The sequence below is a fragment of the Zea mays genome, chromosome 5 (assembly GCF_902167145.1).
Source record: "Zea mays cultivar B73 chromosome 5, Zm-B73-REFERENCE-NAM-5.0, whole genome shotgun sequence".
NCBI classification, from domain to species: domain Eukaryota; kingdom Viridiplantae; phylum Streptophyta; class Magnoliopsida; order Poales; family Poaceae; genus Zea; species Zea mays.
This window is the reverse complement of record NC_050100.1, coordinates 221,725,131-221,745,229: the sequence shown is the minus strand read 5'-3', so window position 1 is coordinate 221,745,229 and position 20,099 is coordinate 221,725,131.

Below are 20,099 nucleotides of genomic sequence, written 5' to 3'. Positions count from 1 at the left end.
TTTTGAACATAATACAACCTGGCATTGCCTGCACCAATTCGTAGTCCTACTTTTAGATGGCCAATACTAATGTTAGTCTATGAAAAAAAGATGAACTTACTTCATTTTGCTTGGCCCACCACTCATCTGGCGCACTGATTGAACCAGTATGAGGGTCTCGACCAAGGCCTGTAGCCCTTTCATTAAGAGTTTTCCACTGGGTGAACATTCTCTTCAACGAATCCCACCTATTCTTCATTTGATCTCTTGTGTAAGTGCGACCAGTGCGTTCCTTAAACTTCCTTATGAGGTTAGCATACCCTTCTGCATTTAAAAATTGTTGTGGCCTGTTCCGAGCATTGACCTCTTCTACACAATTTTCTGTGTAAATTTTTGTTGCTCTACTATCCCACTTTGCAATTACTTTGCCGGACTTGTCCATCTAGTGCATAAGAAGTATGTAGTTTTCAACATACGTAGTAGTGTTCTTGGATTGAAAAGAACAACAAAGATGAATAATATACTGGCCATACAATGTTCAGATAATATACCAATAAACTGGTACTAGACACAAAATGACAGGGAACACATTTACAGCAGCCCAATAACCAAAAGAACAAACTGATTCCCTATTTCCCTACGCACTTAGTACACAAAAGCTAAGGACTTGAACCCTGTTGTTCAAACACCTAACTCGAAGGTTCACTCCCGTCTACCTTAAACATCATTGTCACTAAACGAAGGCATCTGATCGGAGTCATATTCAACTCCCCAGAAGTTTTGGAAATGCTCCGCAAAGTCCCAATGTGGAGTCAGGTCGTCGTCAGATGGGGGTGGTGACGACAAGGTAGAAGGTTCATAGCTGCTGTCAACCGGGATGTTAAAGTTGTTCACGATGTCCAAATGTTCTTGCAAAACCAGAGAGTCTTGCTCCAGCATGCAAGCTATCTCCTCCAAAGCTACACGAAGTTTGGTAGCATCAAATGAGGTCAACCCGCGTCCAGGACGGATTGTTTCCCTCGCTACGGAAAATATCTTGTCCGAAATCTCTTGCATCCTTCCAATTGCCTTGTCGGCAATGGAGTCAGCTGAATCCATCTGATGTGGATTTATTAGGTCGTTAGTATACCACACATGGGGACTATGTACACAAATTTGGCTTACTTTTCCAGTCCCTAGGCTGCTAACAAAGGTGGCTATACCAACTAACTTGTGTACTTTTGACACTACAAGACAGTTTCAAAGGAGTAACCAAAAAACGTGAACATATGAACAATTACTGCTTAGCATACATAATGTTAATGACAAGAAGGGGAAAATAATTAAATGTGAACATTACCTTCGTTGGAGTGGAGATTCTGCGATGCAACAGAGAGACAAACAGCTAACACCCCGAGATCTGAACATCACATAAACAGGATTTTCGTTACTAAGCAATTCACACATCGCTTAATTACAGTGCGAAGTTTGAACCACACACGTCGATGCAACCTAAAGCATAATCACTACATGGGGTACACCTGATCCGTAACACGACATCGGGGAAGAAGGGTATGGAAGGTTGGAAAGCAACGGCGGAGTGCAACCTTGCGGGCGGCGGCGAGGTGAAAACCCTAGCGAATAAAACGGGGGACGGGCGGATACAGAACACCTGGCGGCGGCGAGGTCAAAACCCTAGCGACGATGGAGCCACGTCTACGGGGGACGACCGGATAGCGAAGACCTGGCAGCGGGGAGGTCAAATCCCTAGCGACGATGCAGCCACGTCTACGGGGGACGACCGCATACGGAACACCTAGAGGCGGCGATGATGCAGCGGGGGACGAGCGCATACGCAACGGAATGGAGGAATGTACCTGCTGAGCGATTGCCGCGGAAGGGGAGACGGGACTGTGGTCCAGGCCGCCGCACGGATGCGACGGAGGAGCAGGCGGCGATTGAGGGAGAGAGCTGAGGCTTGCAGAGGACGCAGGGGGTGGATGAAAACCGTCGCGAATACCTGGCTTCCAGCGGACGCGTGGGTCGGGCGGCTTCTGATTCCCTGTGCAAGGCCGGCTTCCGTGGGAAGCGCGACCGCCAGAAGCTGTCCCAGAAGCTGGGCGTTTGGCCGCGGCTTCAGCTTCTGGCGGCCAGAATCTGCCCAGAATCCCAAACAAACAGGCACTTTGTCAACCAGGGAGAAAGTGTTTTTACCAAAGCGATTGCACAAGCGGTTCCGACGTACTATATATGTCCTGTTTTAAACTCTCACACGAGAATTATATAGGATGGTTTTTTGGGCTTGGCACTAGGGGGGAAAATGGGATAAGCGTATCACATGCTGATCGAAGAAAACGAGGCATGTGATGTGATGAGGCATGGGTGGACGAGCAAGCCAGATACGAAAGCCTAGAGCGAGACTGGTCAGACTTAAAGTATACCGGGTCAAATTCCCATCCAGTATTTGTGTTTTTCCATAGAGATTAACACGTCACTCTCTGCCAACGGGGGACGACGTTCTCAACTCAAACGCAGGAACATGTTAGAAATATAGGCATTTTCCGTATTATTTTAATTCCATAAATTAACATTATGATGATGACATATAAAATATGTTTAATCATAGAAATCATTATCTCAAATATATCCATAACAATATGGATCAAGAGAACATGAAACATATGAATCATATAAATATAATAAGCATATAAACATGGAACATGTATTATTATGGAACAACTGAAAATAAACAGATAGCAACATAAACAGCATGACTGTAAAATTAAGACAAACAGATTTATCATATTACTAGTATGATCAGGCATCAGACATGTTATGATATAATACGACAAAACAGATTGAATAAATTTACGGCTATAAATAAAACAGCAGGTATGAACATATATAATTTGCAGAATGAAAAACAGTAAGGAGATGAATTGATCATACCCTCCCATGCGCTCCGAGGATCTAGATCCTTGTCCAACTTCACTTGTCATGTCAGCAGGAGGAAGACTTTGGGCAGTCGCGTAGACGCTCCCCAAAAACCTAATTGCCGATCCCTCGTGCAAGGTCTCGAACGGCAAGGGCTCCGGAGGCACCTGCCCTCTCGCTTCTCTGTGTGCGCAGAGTCACGAGATGGAAATACCCTCACTCGGCTGCTGGACTGTGTTCTGAAAGTGTTTTTCTCTTCTGTACCGAGTGACAGGGGTGCTCCTCTATTTAACCTCTCGCAGAGGGAAGCTGAAGGAGAAAGGTCGCCGAGTCACGCCAAGAGTCGGCCAGCTCTAGCCGAGTTATGACATGAGTCGGCCAGCTCTTGCCGAGTCACGCCATAAGTCGGCAGCTGAAGGAGAAGGGTCACTCGGCTGGCTGACGAAGAGACAGGGTCACTCGGCAGACGAAGAGACAGAGTCACTCGGCTGACGTACGCGGTTAGTGAGTGCTAAAAATTAACACAACCACACCACGCCCGCTCGCCTGCCTGCCTGCCTGCCTCGCCACGCCACGCCACGCCCGGCCCGGCCCGGCCGGCGGCGGCGGCGGCGGCGCGCGCGCGCGTGTGGCACGCCCTTGTCCATTTCTTGACTTCTCAAGATAAGTGGAATAAATCCCACCATATAAGTCAAGGCAAAAGACCCTTGGACTTCCAATGTGGTACTATTGGTATTCTCCACCATTACACACCATAGAGTTTATTCAATAAATGGGCCAAGCCCATAAAAGATCCAACAATCCCCACCAAACTCTAGGGTTTGTAATGATGAAGTATCAGAATCACAATCCTTTGATATACCAGTGTTTCGATGGAGACTGTTAAGTTGAACATCCATCTAGAATAAGAGTTTCACTCATTCACAACTGAACAATGGACTATGCCTTGAATTGACAGTTTTGTGCGAAATAAGATTCACTCAAATCCTTTGCTGATACTAGGCTGCAGAAGGGTATTCCCGCTGTTTAGAAGCATATAAGTCACACTTCAGTGCCTTTCATGAGTATTTAGGGATTACCCAAATCCCATAGACTGTGACTAGCAGTCTGACTCATATAGGTGTATTCCTCAGAAGATGTTCTGTAGGACAACATCTCACCTTTATAAGACTCTTGGAATACATTAAGGTAAAAACCATCCTGCCTTACAGATAGGAAAGATGTGCATCAGAAATGAGTTAAAGAAAGGATCTTTCCTCACAATCTACTCCTAGCTTGTTTCTCCACTCTACTTCACGGGATCTCCGATCACATAGAGCAGGTTACCACTAGAGTAGATCTCACATGGGTCTCATACCCATTTCCCTCGATGCACTTTCTATCACATTGCGTGATAGACCCTTAGTGAATTGATCTGCCAGATTATTTGATGTGTGGACATAATCCACAGTTATAACTCCGGAGTTTTTCAACTTTCTGACAGATTTCAATCTCCTCTTAACATGCCTTGTAGACTTCATGTTATTCCTAGAACTGTTAACCTTTGTAATCACCGTTTGATTGTCACAGTTCATGGAAATAGCCGGTATCGGTTTTTCAACTACCGGTAAGTCCAATAGGAAATCACGAAGCCACTCGGCCTCAGCCCCAGCAGTGTCTAATGCTGCGAGTTCTGCTTCCATTGTAGACTTCGTTAAGATAGTCTGCTTGCAAGACTTCCAGGAAACAGCGCCACCTCCAAACAGAAACACATATCCGCTTGTGGCATAAAGCTCATCAGCATCAGAAATCCAGTTGGCATCACAATAGCCTTCTAGCACTTTTGGGTTTCCGGTATAATGAATACCGTATGTCATAGTACCTTTCAAATACCGCAACACTCTCTCAAGAGCACGCCAGTGATCATCTCCTGGTTTCGACACAAACCGACTTAGCTTACTCACAACATAAGAGATGTCTGGCCTTGTTGCACTTGCAAGGTACATGAGCGAGCCAATGATTTGGGAGTATGTCAATTGATCCCTTGCTATTCTCCGATTCTTTCTCAATAGCACACTGGGATCATAAGGTGTTGGAGCAGGATCACAGTCACTAAAACCAAAGCGACTCAATACCTTTTCCACATAATGGGATTGTAACAAAGTTACCCCACCATCAGCTTCTCTAACAAGCTTGATGTTTAGAATGACATCAGCTTCTCCCAAATCTTTCATCTCGAAATTGCTCGATAGAAGATTTTTAACTTCCTCAATCACATTGAGATTTGATCCAAAGATCAAAATATCATCAACATAAAGGCACATCATAACAGACTCACCCCCACCATACCGATAGTATACACACGTGTCAGATTCATTTACAACAAAGCCAGCTGCTGTAAGAGTATTATCACACTTTTCATGCCATTGCTTAGGTGCTTGTTTTAGGCCATACAATGATTTTATCAACCTGCACACCTTGTTCTCTTGACCATCCGCAATGAACCCTTCTGGCTGATCCATATAGATCTCCTCATCCAACTCTCCATTTAGGAAAGCTGTCTTAACATCCATCTGATGAATGATAAGACCATAAGAGGCTGCCACAGCTATTAATGTGCGAATTGTAGTCAATCGAGCCACTGGTGAGTAGGTATCAAAGAAATCTTCACCCTCCTTTTGGGTATATCCTTTGGCCACAAGCCTTGCCTTATACCTCTCGATTGTACCATCAGGCCTAAGCTTTTTCTTGAAGATCCATTTGCAACCTATAGGTTGACAACCATAAGGACGGTCAACGACCTCCCAAGTTCCATTAGACATAATAGATTCCATCTCACTCCTTACTGCTTCCTTCCATAAGTCAGCATCAGGAGAGGAATATGCCTCACTAATGGTAGTTGGTGTGTCTTCCACAAGGTACACTATAAAGTCATTACCAAAGGATTTTGCAACCCTCTGTCTCTTGCTCTTTCGAGTGACTATAGTGTCATCCTCCTCAGGGATGTGCACGTGAGAATCCTCAGCATGATCTATAGGAATCGACAGTTCGTGCTCATGGGGAATTATAGTCTCATGACTTGTATCACTAGGTGTATTCTTCATGGGAAACTCATTCTCAAAAAATGTTGCGTCTCTTGATTCCATGATAGTATCAACATACATATCAGGCACATCAGATTTTATAATTAAGAACCTATACCCAGTGCTGTGAAAAGAGTACCCAAGGAATATACAGTCAACAGTTTTAGGCCCAAGTTTACGCTTTTTGTTGATTGGCACATTCACTTTAGCCAAGCAACCCCAAGTGCGCAAATACGAGAGATTTACTCTTCTCTTTTCCCATTCCTCAAATGGAGTGATCTCTTTGTTCTTTGTTGGAACTCTATTCAGGACATGACATGCTGTCAAAATCGCCTCACCCCACCATGCCTTGGATAATCCCGCTGTACTCAACATGGCATTCACCAAATCTGTTAGAGTGCGGTTTTTCCTTTCAGCAATCCCATTGGATTATGGTGAGAATGGCGGTGTCCTCTCATGAATAATACCATGTTCCACGCAGAACTCATCGAACACATTAGAGAAATATTCTCCACCTCGGTCGGACCTTAAACGTTTTATTTTCCTCTCAAGTTGGTTCTCTACTTCAGCTTTATAGGCCTTAAAATAATTGAACGCTTCATCTTTTGTTTTTAAGAGATACACATAACAAAATCTAGTGGAGTCATCTATAAAAGTGAGAAAGTATCTTTTACCACCTTTGGTCAAAATTCCATTCATCTCGCACAGATCAGAATGAACAAGTTCTAGAGGTGCCAAACTCCTCGCCTCAGCAGCCTTGTGAGGCTTGCGGGGTTGTTTTGATTCAACACACACATGACACTTAGACTTTTTGACCAAGTTAAATTTAGGAATTAAATTTATATTTGCTAACCGCATAAGACAGCCAAAGCTTGCATGACAAAAACGTGAATGCCATAAATCTGACTCATCAGAAAAATGAACAGAATTCACCAGTTTATTACACACATCATGCAGTGATAAGCGGAACAGGCCTCCACAGTCATATCCTTTACCAACAAAAGTACCATGTTTCGACACAACACATTTATTAGACTCAAGAACAACTTTGTATCCATCTCGACATAGCATAGAAGCGCTAACGAGATTCTTCTTGATAGAGGGCACATGCTGCACGCTCTTCAATGGCACCGTCTTTCCCGAAGTAAACTTCAGAATGACCGTACCAACACCAAGAACATGAGCACGCGACCCATTTCCCATCAACAAGGCGCCAGACCTCCCGACCTGATAGGAAGTGAACATAGAGGCATCAGCACACACATGAATGTTTGCACCACTGTCCATCCAACACTCAGGTGAATTACAGACTGAAAGAACAAATGGTAAAGAATTACCATACCCAGATGTTCCTCCTTCAGTTTCAGTGGTTACAACATTAGCTGATTTCTTGTCTTGAGTGAACTTGCGATCAGGGCACTCTCTTGCCCAATGTTGATCACTGCCACAGACAAAGCAACCTCCCTTTCCCTTGTTGTTGTTGTTCTTCTTTTTAAATTGTGCTGTATGAACAGGTTTATTTGCGTTCTCTGGTTTGTTTTGGTTTTTCTTCTTGTTAAACTTGCGGAAGTTTCTCTTCTGCACCACATTAGCAGTAGAGGTCTCCACACCTTTTCCATTGTCCTTTGATCTAGCTCTTTTGATAGTCGCCTAGAGGGGGGGTGAATAGGGCGAAACTGAAATTTACAAATATAAACACAACTACAAGCCGGGGTTAGCGTTAGTAATAATAAATGAGTCCGCAAGAGAGGGCGCAAAACAAATCCCAAGCGAATAAGCAAATGAGACACGGAGATTTGTTTTACCGAGGTTCGGTCCTTGCAAACCTACTCCCCGTTGAGGAGGCCACAAAGGCCGGGTCTCTTTCAACCCTTCCCTCTCTCAAACGGTCCCACGGACCGAGTGAGCTTCTCTTCTCTAATCAAAGCCGGGAACAAAACTTCCCCGCAAGGGCCACCACACAATTGGTGCCTCTTGCCTTGATTACAATGGAGTTGTGATCTCAAGAACAAGTGAGAAAGAAAAGAAGCAATCCAAGCGCAAGAGCTCAAATGAACACGGCAAATCACTCTCTCTAGTCACTAGGGTTTTGTGTGGAATTGGAGAGGATTTGATCTCTTTGAATGTGTCTAGAATTGAATGCCTAGAGCTCTTGTAGTAGTTGAGAAGTGGAAAACTTGGATGGCAATGAATGTGGGGTGGTTGGGGTATTTATAGCCCCAACCACCAAATGTGGCCGTTGCTGGGAGCTCTCTGTTTGATGGCGCACCGGACAGTCCGGTGCACACCGGACAGTCCGGTGCCCCCTGCCACGTCATCGTTGCCGTTGGATTCTGACCGTTGGAGCTCTGACATGTGGACCCGCCTGGATGTTCGGTGTACACCGGACATGAACTGTTCATTGTCCGGTGCAACGGTATGGGCGCGCCTGCCGACTGTGCGCGCAGAGCGCGCATTAAATGCGCTTGCAGGTGACCGTTGGCGCGGAAGTAGCCGTTGCTCCGTGGTTCACCGGACAGTCCGGTGCACACCGGACAGTCCGGTGAATTATAGCGAAGCGGCTGCCGCGCGAACCCGAGGCTGGCGAGTTCAGGAGGCCGAGCTTCCTTGGATCACCGGACATGTCCGGTGCACACCGGACAGTCCGGTGAATTATAGCGCGCCGGCTTCCGAGAATTCCCGAGGGCGAAGAGTTTGAGTCTGAGTCCCCTGGTGCACCGGACAGGTACTGTGCACTGTCCGGTGGCACACCGGACAGTCCGGTGCGCCAGACTAGGGGTGCCCTCGGTTGCCCCTTTGCTCCTTTATTGAATCCAAAACTTGGTCTTTTTATTTGCTGAGTGTGAACCTTTTACACCTGTATAACTTATACACTAGAGCAAACTAGTCAGTCCAATATTTGTGTTGGGCAATTCAACCACCAAAATTATTTAGGAACTAGGTGTAAGCCTAATTCCCTTTCAATCTCCCCCTTTTTGGTGATTGATGCCAACACAAACCAAAGCAAATATAGAAGTGCATAATTGAACTAGTTTACATGATGTAAGTGCAAAGGTTACTTGGAATTGAGCCAATATAACTACTTACAAGATATGCAAGGAATGTTTCTTTCTTATATAACATTTTGGACCACGTTTGCACCACATGTTTTGTTTTTGCAAATTCTTTTTGTAAATCCATTTCAAAGATCTTTTGCAAATAGTCAAAGGTACATGAATAAGAGTTTGCAAAGCATTTTCAAGATTTGAAATTGTCTCCCCCTATTTCAAATGCTTTTCTTTTGACTAAACAAAACTCCCCCTAAAAGAGATCCACCTCTTAGTGTTCAAGAGGGTTTTGATATACCATTTTTGAGATACTACTTTCTCCCCCTTTTGAACACAATAGGATACCAAATGATAAAGACTTTTGGAAAGCACTAAGTTTTTGAATTTGGTGGTGGTGGTGCGGTCCTTTTGCTTTGGGCTCATTTCTCCCCCTTTTTGGCATGAATCGCCAAAAACGGAATCATTAGAGCCCTTTAAGTGCAATCTTCCCCTTTGGTCGTAAATAAATGAGTTAAGATTATACCAAAGACGAAGTCCTTTTGCGTTTGAGCTTTTACTCTCTCCCCCAAGGATGAAGTCCTTTTCCTTGATGCTCATTTCTCCCCCAAAGACGAGAGAGTTGCTCGGAGTGATGGCGAAGCATGAGTTACGGAGTGGAAGCCCTTGTCTTCGCCGAAGACTCCAATTCCCTTTCAATATACCTATGACTTGGTTTGAAATCGACTTGAAAACACATTAGTCATAGCATATAAAAGAGATATGATCAAAAGTATTTAAATGAGCTATGTGTGCAAGCTAGCAAAAGAAATTTCTAGAATCAAGAACATTGAGCTCATGCCTAAGTCTGGTAAAAGATTGTTCATCAAGTGGCTTGGTAAAGATATCGGCTAATTGATCTTTAGTATTAATGTAAGAAATCTCGATATCCCCCTTTTGTTGGTGATCCCTAAGAAAATGATACCGAATGGCTATGTGCTTAGTGCGGTTATGCTCGACGGGATTGTCGGCCATTTTGATTGCACTCTCATTATCACATAGCAAAGGGACTTTGGTTAATTTGTAACCGTAGTCCCGCAGGGTTTGCCTCATCCAAAGCAATTGCGCGCAACAATGTCCTGCGGCAATGTACTCGGCTTCGGCGGTGGAAAGAGCGACCGAATTTTGCTTCTTTGAAGCCCAAGACACCAAGGATCTTCCCAAGAACTGGCAAGTCCCCGATGTGCTCTTCCTATTGATTTTGCACCCCGCCCAATCGGCATCCGAATAACCAAGTAAATCAAATGTGGATCCCCGAGGGTACCAAAGCCCAAACTTAGGTGTATAAGCCAAATATCTCAAGATTCGTTTTACGGCCGTAAGGTGTGATTCCTTAGGGTCGGATTGGAATCTTGCACACATGCAAACGGAAAGCATAATGTCCGGTCGAGATGCACATAAATAAAGCAATGAACCAATCATCGACCGGTATACCTTTTGATCCACGGACTTACCTCCCGTGTCGAGGTCGAGATGCCCATTAGTTCCCATGGGTGTCTTGATGGGTTTGGCATCCTTCATCCCAAACTTGGTTAGAATGTCTTGAGTGTACTTCGTTTGGCAAATGAAGGTGCCCTCTTGGAGTTGCTTGACTTGGAATCCTAGAAAATACTTCAACTCCCCCATCATCGACATCTCGAATTTCTGTGTCATGATCCTACTAAACTCTTCACATGTAGACTCGTTAGTAGACCCAAATATAATATCATCAACATAAATTTGGCATACAAACAAGTCATTTTCAAGAGTTTTAGTAAAGAGTGTAGGATCGGCCTTGCCGACTTTGAAGCCATTAGCAATAAGGAAATCTCTAAGGCATTCATACCATGCTCTTGGGGCTTGCTTGAGCCCATAAAGCGCCTTAGAGAGCCTATAGACATGATTAGGATACTCACTGTCTTCAAAGCCTGGAGGTTGCTCAACATAGACCTCTTCCTTGATCGGTCCATTGAGGAAGGCACTTTTCACGTCCATTTGATAGAGCTTAAAGCCATGGTAAGTAGCATAGGCCAATAAAATGCGAATTGACTCAAGCCTAGCTACGGGTGCATAGGTTTCACCGAAATCCAAACCTTCGACTTGTGAATACCCTTTGGCTACGAGTCGAGCTTTGTTCCTTGTCACCACACCATGTTCATCTTGCTTGTTGCGGAAGACCCATTTGGTTCCTACAACATTTTGGTTAGGACGTGGAACTAAATGCCAGACCTCATTCCTCGTGAAATTGTTGAGCTCCTCTTGCATCGCCACCACCCAATCCGAATCTTGGAGAGCTTCCTCTACCCTGTGTGGCTCAATAGAGGAAACAAACGAGTAATGTTCACAAAAATGTGCAACCCGAGATCGAGTAGTTACCCCCTTATGAATGTCGCCGAGGATGGTGTCGACGGGGTGATCTCGTTGGATTGCTTGGTGGACTCTTGGGTGTGGCGGTCTTGGTTCTTCCTCATCCTCCTTTTCTTGATCATTTGTATCTCCCCCTTGATCATTGCTATTATCTTGAGGTGGCTCGTCTTCTTGATTTTGCTCTTCATCATTTTGAGCCTCATCCTCATTTTGAGTTGGTGGAGATGCTTGCATGGAGGAGGATGGTTGATCTTGTGTACTTGGAGGCTCTTCGGATTCCTTAGGACACACATCCCCGATGGACATGTTCCTTAGCGCGATGCATGGAGCCTCTTCATTACCTATCTCATCAAGATCAACTTGCTCTACTTGAGAGCCGTTAGTTTCATCAAACACAACGTCACATGAGACTTCAACTAGTCCAGTGGACTTGTTAAAGACCCTATATGCCCTTGTGTTTGAGTCATAACCAAGTAAAAAGCCTTCTACAGTTTTAGGAGCAAATTTAGATTTTCTACCTCTTTTAATAAGAATGAAGCATTTGCTACCAAAAACTCTAAAATATGAAATGTTGGGCTTTTTACCGGTTAGGAGTTCATATGATGTCTTCTTGAGGATTTGGTGAAGATATAACCGGTTGATGGCGTAGCAGGCGGTGTTGACCGCTTCGGCCCAAAACCGGTCCGGTGTCTTGTACTCATCAAGCATGGTTCTTGCCATGTCCAATAGAGTTCGATTCTTCCTCTCCACTACACCATTTTGTTGTGGAGTGTAGGGAGAAGAGAACTCATGCTTGATGCCCTCCTCCTCAAGGAAGCCTTCAATTTGTGAGTTCTTGAACTCCGTCCCGTTGTCGCTTCTTATTTTCTTGATCCTTAAGCCGAACTCATTTTGAGCTCGTCTCAAGAATCCCTTTAAGGTCTCTTGGGTTTGAGATTTTTCCTGTAAAAAGAATACCCAAGTGAACCGAGAATAATCATCCACAATAACAAGACAATACTTACTCCCGCCGATGCTTATGTAAGCAATCGGGCCGAATAGATCCATGTGGAGTAGCTCAAGCGGCCTGTCGGTCGTCATGATGTTCTTGTGTGGATGATGGACTCCAACTTGCTTCCCCGCCTGACATGCACTACAAATCCTGTCTTTCTCAAAATGAACATTTGTTAATCCTAAAATGTGCTCTCCCTTTAGAAGCTTGTGAAGATTCTTCATCCCAACATGGGCTAGTCGGCGATGCCAGAGCCAACCCATGTTAGTCTTAGCAATTAAGCATGTGTCGAGTTCAGCTCTATTAAAATCCACTAAGTATAGCTGACCCTCTAACACACCCTTAAATGCTATTGAATCATCACTTCTTCTAAAGACAGTGACACCTATATCAGTAAAAAGACAGTTGTAGCCCATTTGACATAATTGGGAAACAGAAAGCAAGTTGTAATCTAAGGAATCAACAAGAAAAACATTGGAAATGGAATGGTCAGGAGATATAGCAATTTTACCCAAACCTTTGACCAACCCTTGATTTCCATCCCCGAATGTGATAGCTCGTTGGGGATCTTTGTTTTTCTCATATGAGGAGAACATCCTTTTCTCCCCGGTCATGTGGTTTGTGCACCCGCTGTCGAGTATCCAACTTGAGCCCCCGGATGCATAAACCTACAAAACAAATTTAGTTCTTGATTTTAGGTACCCAAACTGTTTTGGGTCCTTTGGCATTAGATACAAGAACTTTGGGTACCCAAACACAAGTCTTGGAACCCTTGTGTTTGCCCCCAACAAATTTGGCAACTACCTTGCCGGATTTGCTAGTAAGCACATAAGATGCATCAAAAGTTTTAAATGAAATGGCATGATCATTTGATGCATTAGGAATTTTCTTCTTAGGCAACTTAGCATGGGTTGGTTGCCTAGAGCTAGATGTCTCACCCTTATACATATAAGCATGATTAGGGCCAGAGTGAGACTTCCTAGAATGAATCTTTCTAATTTTGCTCTCAGGATAGCCGGCAGGGTACAAAATGTAACCCTCATTATCCTGAGGCATGGGAGCTTTGCCCTTAACAAAGTTAGACAAATTTTTAGGAGGGGCATTAAGTTTGACATTGTCTCCCCTTTGGAAGCCAATGCCATCCTTAATGCCAGGGCGTCTCCCATTATAAAGCATGCTACGAGCAAATTTAAATTTCTCATTCTCTAGGTTGTGCTCGGCAATTTTAGCATCAAGTTTAGCTATATGATCATTTTGTTGCTTAATTAAGATCATGTGATCATGAATAGCATTAACATCAATATCTCTACATCTAGCACAAATAGTGACATGCTCAATGGTAGATGTAGAGGGTTTGCAAGAATCAAGTTCCACAATCTTAGCATGAAGAATATCATTTTTATCTTTAAGATTGGAAATTGTAACTTTGCAAACATCAAAATCTTTAGCCTTAGCAATCAAATTTTCATTCTCTAATCTAAGGCTAGCAAGAGAAATGTTTAATTCTTCAATTCTAGCAAGCAAATCATCATTATTATCTCTAGAATTGGGAATTGAAACATTACAAACATGTGAATCAACCTTAGCATTTAAAATAGCATTCTCATTTCTAAGGTTGTCAATCATCTCACGGCAAGTGCTTAGCTCACTAGATAATTTTTCACATTTTTCTACTTCTAGAGCATAAGCCTTTTTAACCTTAACATGTTTCTTGTTTTCTTTAATTAGATAATCCTCTTGGGAATCCAAAAGGTCATCCTTTTCATGAATAGCACTAACCAATTCATTTAATTTTTCTTTTTGAGCTATGTTAAGGTTGGCAAAAAGGGAACGCAAATTATCTTCCTCATCACTAGCATTGTCATCACTAGAGGATTCATATTTAGTGGAGGATTTAGATTTAACCTTCTTTTTGCCGTCCTTTGCCATGAGGCACTTGTGGCCGACGTTGGGGAAGAGGAGTCCCTTGGTGACGGCGATGTTGGCGGCGTCCTCGTCGTCGGAGGAGTCGCTTGAGCTCTCGTCGGAGTCCCACTCGCGACAAACATGGGCATCGCCGCCCTTCTTCTTGTAGTACCTTTTCTTCTCCTTTCTTCTCCCCTTCTTGTCGTCGCCTCGGTCACTGTCACTGGATATAGGACATTTAGCAATAAAATGACCGGGCTTACCACACTTGTAGCAAACCTTCTTGGAGCGGGACTTGTAATCCTTCCCCCTCCTTTGTTTGAGGATTTGGCGGAAGCTCTTGATGACGAGCGCCATCTCCTCATTGTCAAGCTTGGAGGCGTCTATTGGTTGTCGACTTGGTGTAGATTCCTCCTTCTTTTCTTCCGTCGCCTTGAATGCAACGGGTTGACCTTCGGATGGGTCGCCAAGCTCGTTGATTTTCCTCGAGCCTTCTATCATGCACTCAAAACTTACAAAATGCCCGATAACTTCCTCGGGGGTCATTTTAGTATATCTAGGATTACCACGAATCAATTGAACTTGAGTGGGATTTAGAAAAATGAGAGATCTTAAAATAACATTTACCACTTCGTGGTCATCCCACTTCTTGCTCCCGAGGTTGCGCACTTGGTTTACCAAAGTCTTGAGCCGGTTGTACATGTGTTGTGGCTCCTCCCCTTTGTTGAGCCGGAACCGACCGAGCTCCCCCTCGATTGTTTCCCGCTTGGTGATCTTGGTGAGCTCATCTCCCTCGTGCGCGGTTTTGAGTACATCCCAAATCTCCTTGGCGTTCTTCAACCCTTGTACTTTGTTATACTCCTCTTTACTTAGAGAGGCGAGGAGTATTGTTGTTGCTTGAGAGTTGAAGTGCTCGATTTGGGCCACCTCATCCTCATCATAGTCCTCATCCCCTACGGATGGTACCTGCGCGCCAAACTCAACAACATCCCATATGCTTTTGTGGAGCGAGGTTAGATGAAATCGCATTAAATCGCTCCACCTAGCGTAATCTTCACCATCAAAAGTTGGTGGTTTGCCTAATGGGACGGAAAGTAAAGGTGTATGTTTGGAAATGCGAGGGTAGCGTAGGGGGATCTTACTATACTTCTTGCGCTCTTGGCGCTTAGAAGTGACGGAGGGCGCATCGGAGTCGGAGGTCGATGTTGATGAAGTGTCGGTCTCGTAGTAGACCACCTTCCTCATCCTCTTGTGCTTGTCACCTTTCCGATGCGGCTTGTGGGAAGAAGATTTTTCCTTCTTCTCTTTGTGGTGAGAAGAAGATTTCTTCTCCTTCCCTTTGTTGGAGGAGCTCTTCTTCTTCTCCCTCCTTTTGGTGCGGGACTCTTCCGATGAAGTGCTCCCGTAGCTTGTAGTGGGCTTTTCGCCGGTCTCCATCTCCTTCTTGGCGTGATCTCCTGACATCACTTCGAGCGGTTAGGCTCTAATGAAGCACCGGGCTCTGATACCAATTGATAGTCGCCTAGAGGGGGGGTGAATAGGGCGAAACTGAAATTTACAAATATAAACACAACTACAAGCCGGGGTTAGCGTTAGTAATAATAAATGAGTCCGCAAGAGAGGGCGCAAAACAAATCCCAAGCGAATAAGCAAATGAGACACGGAGATTTGTTTTACCGAGGTTCGGTCCTTGCAAACCTACTCCCCGTTGAGGAGGCCACAAAGGCCGGGTCTCTTTCAACCCTTCCCTCTCTCAAACGGTCCCACGGACCGAGTGAGCTTCTCTTCTCTAATCAAAGCCGGGAACAAAACTTCCCCGCAAGGGCCACCACACAATTGGTGCCTCTTGCCTTGATTACAATGGAGTTGTGATCTCAAGAACAAGTGAGAAAGAAAAGAAGCAATCCAAGCGCAAGAGCTCAAATGAACACGGCAAATCACTCTCTCTAGTCACTAGGGTTTTGTGTGGAATTGGAGAGGATTTGATCTCTTTGAATGTGTCTAGAATTGAATGCCTAGAGCTCTTGTAGTAGTTGAGAAGTGGAAAACTTGGATGGCAATGAATGTGGGGTGGTTGGGGTATTTATAGCCCCAACCACCAAATGTGGCCGTTGCTGGGAGCTCTCTGTTTGATGGCGCACCGGACAGTCCGGTGCACACCGGACAGTCCGGTGCCCCCTGCCACGTCATCGTTGCCGTTGGATTCTGACCGTTGGAGCTCTGACATGTGGACCCGCCTGGATGTTCGGTGTACACCGGACATGAACTGTTCATTGTCCGGTGCAACGGTATGGGCGCGCCTGCCGACTGTGCGCGCAGAGCGCGCATTAAATGCGCTTGCAGGTGACCGTTGGCGCGGAAGTAGCCGTTGCTCCGTGGTTCACCGGACAGTCCGGTGCACACCGGACAGTCCGGTGAATTATAGCGAAGCGGCTGCCGCGCGAACCCGAGGCTGGCGAGTTCAGGAGGCCGAGCTTCCTTGGATTACCGGACATGTCCGGTGCACACCGGACAGTCCGGTGAATTATAGCGCGCCGGCTTCCGAGAATTCCCGAGGGCGAAGAGTTTGAGTCTGAGTCCCCTGGTGCACCGGACAGGTACTGTGCACTGTCCGGTGGCACACCGGACAGTCCGGTGCGCCAGACTAGGGGTGCCCTCGGTTGCCCCTTTGCTCCTTTATTGAATCCAAAACTTGGTCTTTTTATTTGCTGAGTGTGAACCTTTTACACCTGTATAACTTATACACTAGAGCAAACTAGTCAGTCCAATATTTGTGTTGGGCAATTCAACCACCAAAATTATTTAGGAACTAGGTGTAAGCCTAATTCCCTTTCATCTTTCCTCAACATCAAGAGTACCAATGAGCTCTTCCACATTGAACTCTTGTCTCTTATGTTTGAGAGAGGTAGCAAAGTCCTTCCAAGAAGGTGGCAACTTGGCGATTATACCGCCAGCCACAAACTTGTCAGGCAAAGGACAAGGAAAAAGTTCGAGTTCCTTAGCTAGTGCCTGAAACTCATGAGCCTGTTCCACTACAGATCGGTTCTCAACCATCTTGTAGTCATACAGCTGCTCCATGAGATACAGCTCGCTACCAGCGTCAGTAACTCCAAACTTTCCAACAAGAGCATCCCACAGCTCTTTCCCCGTGGGAAGGATGATATAGCTTTTCTAGAATTTTGTATCCAGTGCGCTAATTACTGCTCCTCGAAAGAGGTTGTCTTCAGCCTTAAACTTAGCCTCATCCTCAGGAGGTAAGTTTGCAGGCTTGCCCTCAGCGGCATGAAAACAAGACATTGCAGTTAGCCACAATTCCATTTTAGCTTTCCATATCAAGAAGTTTTTACCATCAAAAGGATCAGGCTTTAGCACAGCAGCAAAACCTCTGACAGAAAAATGCCTAACATTAGGTTTTTGGAATGTTAGAAATATAGGCATTTTCCGTATTATTTTAATTCCATAAATTAACATTATGATGATGACATATAAAATATGTTTAATCATAGAAATCATTATCTCAAATATATCCATAACAATATGGATCAAGAGAACATGAAACATATGAATCATATAAATATAATAAGCATATAAACATGGAACATGTATTATTATGGAACAACTGAAAATAAACAGATAGCAACATAAACAGCATGACAGTAAAATTAAGACAAACAGATTTATCATATTACTAGTATGATCAGGCATCAGACATGTTATGATATAATACGACAAAACAGATTGAATAAATTTACGGCTATAAATAAAACAGCAGGTATGAACATATATAATTTGCAGAATGAAAAACAGTAAGGAGATAAATTGATCATACCCTCCCATGCGCTCCGAGGATCTAGATCCTTGTCCAACTTCACTTGTCATGTCAGCAGGAGGAAGACTTTGGGCAGTCGCGTAGACGCTCCCCAAAAACCTAATTGCCGATCCCTCGTGCAAGGTCTCGAACGGCAAGGGCTCCGGAGGCACCTGCCCTCTCGCTTCTCTGTGTGCGCAGAGTCACGAGATGGAAATACCCTCACTCGGCTGCTGGACTGTGTTCTGAAAGTGTTTTTCTCTTCTGTACCGAGTGACAGAGGTGCTCCTCTATTTAACCTCTCGCAGAGGGAAGCTGAAGGAGAAAGGTCGCCGAGTCACGCCAAGAGTCGGCCAGCTCTAGCGTGGCACGCCCTTGTCCATTTCTTGACTTCTCAAGATAAGTGGAATAAATCCCACTATATAAGTCAAGGCAAAAGACCCTTGGACTTCCAATGTGGTACTATTGATATTCTCCACCATTACACACCATAGAGTTTATTCAATAAATGGGCCAAGCCCATAAAAGATCCAACAGAACATGTCGACACAGAGCACTCGTGCTTAATTTTACGTGGAGCGGAGGACTCGTGGAAGCATTCTCTAATTGATTGCAATATGGCTCAGTGCGACAAGAGCCTGCTGAGCTTAAAACGTGCACGATGGAGGTCTCTAAGAGCGAGTATAAAAAGATGACGTAGATAGATAGTAATGGAAGCCATGTTAGAATTATGATCATGCATGTAAAAAAAGAAACATATGGAGAAGAAAAACATATTGCTCATGAGCACCCAGTTAAAAGTGAGCTGCCCACAAACCCTAGATAATTTGTGAAAGAAAGAAGTACATCACTTATTAAATGCACATGTTGTATCATGAAAGTTGTTATATAACTATTTTTTAGTTGGCTATATATATAATATAACAATACTTTAAAACCAACTTTAAGTTACCAAGTACTACCTCTATTTTTACTTATTTGACGCCACTTAGTGATAAATAAAAACAAACGGAGATACTCCTCCCGTTTCCTTTTACAAGTCGTTTCCAATAGCTTCGTGTAGATTAAGGAACCTATGAATTGACGATTTTGCCCTCCCACAAGCCTTGGCTTAGGCCTTGGCATTTCGTCCAACCTTATTTGATAAACACCTGCTGCAAGGGGCAAAAATGGTAGTTTAATTTTTACTTCAACTAGAGCGACAACTATTATGACTCGTTTTGTTTTGCACTAGCAGCAACAACTAAAACGAAACGGAGAGAGTAGTACTCCATCCGTTTTGTTTTAGTTGTCGCTGGATAGTGCAAAATTAAACTATCCAACGACAACTAAAAAGAGGAGGGAGTATATTATTAACCTTGCTCCGAGCGGGGAGGCTAAAAGTTGGTTAGGCGAGGGAGATGTTGTAACAGAGAGTAGATACGTGGAGAAGGGGCAATAAGGAAGAAGGAGATAGGGCAGGGACAGAGGAGGATTTGTATTTCTGAAGGTTCAAAACTTGCTTACAGACTCCTGTTCGGCTGGGATATTTATTTCCCGTGTCCACGCACGCACCAGAGTTCACGCAGGAACTCACACACCGCCCCATGGGCCGCACAGCGCTCACGCAGGAGCGTTACACCTGCCACTCTGGGCCGCACACACGCACGTTGGGCCTCCGCATGCGCTTGATAGTCTTCTGCTCCTCCAGGGACACCGGCGCAGCCATCTTCTCCGTCAGGTCTTGCACACGAGCCGTATCCTTCCCATCCTCAGACAGCTGCATATCAGCTTCCTCCACCTTGCCTGTGACAATCCCCCGGCGATGAGAACCTGCTTGCCCCCAAGCAGGTGCGTGAGGGAAACGTTGATGAAGCAGCAGCGCATCTTCCCATGTAGCCAAGGACGCGGGCATGCCAGACCACTGAATGAGGATTTGAGACAGTCCATCAGCGTTCAGGCGACGCTGCAGAATCCTTTCAGGTACCTGAAAACCTGTCAGAGACTGAGGCAGCTGAGCAACAGGAACCGAA